The following is a 3,106-nucleotide window of genomic DNA, read 5'->3' as shown; positions in this document are numbered from 1 at the left end:
AGCTGTGGTGTATGCCACACCACAGCTCCCTTGGGAGAGTGACGGGTCACTCTCATATGACCCCGTTACAATGCTCAAATCAATCACACAATATTATCGGCTAAATTCTACAGAGCACAAAGTGTCGAATTTGAGGATCCACACTAGCCATTGTGATCATTGCTCGAGTGTGGGCTGCATGTTTTTATGAGTATGGCCTGCGGTCGATACCAAAAACAGAATTATTCTGACGCAACGTTAACCTCACCGGTCCCCACAAAACGGAAAACATTACAAATGGAGCTGCAGCGAGGTAAAAGATGCGGCTTTAATGGCTGTGTCAGAAAGCCTCATGAGTATCCCGGTAATGGCTCTTCCGAATCCAAATTGATCATTTTTTTGTTATCTGTGACGCTTCAGCTTTAGCCGTCGGGTGTGCTGTACTCTCAAAAGATGTCGGTTACCATGTATACAAGATCACGATAGGGCCTTGTCAGATTGAGCGTTGGAGAAAACGGCGTTATTTATGACAAAGGGCTCTTTGTATTGAGATATACCTCGTTAGGTCCAAGGTGCACCTGCGTAGCTCCAAGCGGTTTGTTTACTATCTAAATTAAAAAGTTATTGTCATTGGCAACGTCGTCAGCACAAAAAAATCACCTAGGAAAGGCAAGATGAGTATCCTTCTTTGCTAAGTGTGTTTGTAAGGTTAGATGTAAGCCGAATTGACCTAATGCAGTGGCGGATTCGCTCTCGTGTCGCCCCGACTTTTGATTGTCGCATATCTCAATGATAACGTCGTTAGTTGATGACATGATAAGTACACATGCAAACTGTGTCGTTTCGCTATAAGCGTTGGGAAGCAATCGACTTATGAGCTTAAATGTTATTGTTATCAAAACCTCTGGTTGCATATGTCACTGCTACTCCCTATATCACCGAGTACTGTATTTGAGCCATGATCCACTTAACACTGGATGCAGCAGGGCTGCCGTAGCTTTGCACTTCGAAGAAGCGTAAGTTTGGTCATCGACCTTCGTTCTATACTTAGAGCAAGTACGCGTCTAGCGGATCGCAATCTGCTAACTTCAAGAGTAACTGTTGCCTTAACCCAAGGCTAATTAACTCTTCCGTTCAGATCAAAAACTGACTTTATCTTTTGTTATCTGCGGCGAAGCCGCCTAATTCTAAATGTATAGATTTTCCCAAATATATATAGTAGAATTTAAATACATACATAACTACTGGCTACCAAGCTCCGTGCCGTATTCTTGTTGGGTGTGTGGTCACATTATGCACATCTCGCGCGACACGCACACTCCCCTGCTATTAGGGTTCGTGTAACCCTGTTACACTTATCATCACGCGTGATATTCTTAATACAAGACATAAAAAAATTGATGATAGCTTTCGCTCTACTCACATTTATTGTTCCTCAAGTCTGCAATAGGCGATTTGCCGACGAATCGAACCCAGCCTCCCAAATTATCAATCGTACCATTTTCAAATTGCCATTCTTTGCGCCCAACGGTTATTCAGCCTGCGATAACGAGGTTAGACTTAGTCACTCCAATCACAAGTTAATAACCATTATCGTCACAATTTTGAGAAGTATTACTGTTCCACTTGGCGGGCCCACGCTATATTTGACCTAGAAGTACCGTCAAAAAGTGACAAGGATGGATCATCCATAACTACTTCAGAGCCCGATTCTTCAACTGTAAGCTTATAGTTGCCAGTCTCAAACGGCGTTTGCACAAAAGACCGCGACACAAAATCGCGTGAAGACTTCTCTACCAGCTATAGAACAGGCACATACACTTTAAATCGGTAATAATACATTTCAGCATAGGTACAATTTGGGAACCACGACGTACCGTCGCATATTCTCATCTCAGTTGAGATACAACCTCGCAAACACGACTCACAATCGCTGCGTCTCACCGCCGCTTCTATCTTCCGCGGTTGCCCTATGTGCTCATCGACATCGCTGTTCATCGATTCACAGAAGACAAAAAATGTATATTTCACATCGATAGCGCTTCTTCTATTAAGTAGATGTAGATGCGGTCCCATGACTCCCCAGAGCTTCACTGGGAGTGAAGTACGTGAAAATAAATGCTCGTAATATCAAGTTGATCCGTGGTTTATGACATTCAACCCGCGCTATACCAAAGATGTGATCATATTCCAAATTTAAGTCCAATGCAAAAGAAGAGTTTTATGCTCTCAAAGCCATCAAATTTGACAGGGAGGTGAAAAAAATTCAACAAGCCAAACGCCAGACGAATAGTATATCCGAATATATCAATCTAAATAATTCTGTGTTCTTTCTATTATTCTACATCTGTACGTCGTAAAAATTTACACGATTGACACTATCATTCGTACACATTCTTGCAAGTTGAACTAATCTCATCAAAGTAGGTTTTAAAATATCACACTTAAAAATGCAGAGTACCTTGTCTTATTTGATGTCAAATCATGCGTGTCAATCGTGGTCAATGTACCGCTTGACATCTCATTACCAAGGAAGGGTCCATAGGTATAGAGCGTTAGCGTCGTACCAGATAATTTTTGTACATACCTTATCACTGCAAATGTTTGTTTTGTTTTGCTTAGCGTGACCTTTGAAGATAATAGAAAAAGCTCCAGCAATGTTGGCCTTCATCTTAGAGTTGATAGTCTGCTTCTTTATTATGATCGAGTAAATCAGGCTATCTGAGCTGAGTTTGGACAACTTCTCCAACTAAAACACCATGAGCAACATGTCTTTTCGAGTGGTGCCACATAAAATGCAGCGGACCAACATATTACAATCGATGTGGCCAAGCTTATGGTGACACAATCAACTTTGGCGATATCAGCAGTCAGCTTGATATAGCATATATTTCACTGATGCTTTTGCTTTTGCAGCAATGTACTCACGTGTTCGAGTGTCATACCAAATTTTTAATTTTCCTTAGCATCCTGACAATTGTAGTCAGCTATACGCTAAGCCGCAAATTCGACTGCGTTAGCAGGTATCTTAACGGGATATTGACGCAAATTTGATAAATGACTATCTCTGAAAGAGAAGGAAGGACACTCCATCCGCAAACATATCCAGATCAAAGCGTTCAAAAAA

Source organism: Plasmopara halstedii (assembly GCF_900000015.1).
Source record: "Plasmopara halstedii genome assembly, contig: Scaffold_322, whole genome shotgun sequence".
Taxonomy (NCBI): Eukaryota; Oomycota; class Peronosporomycetes; order Peronosporales; family Peronosporaceae; genus Plasmopara; species Plasmopara halstedii.
Note: the sequence above shows the minus strand (reverse complement) of the source record.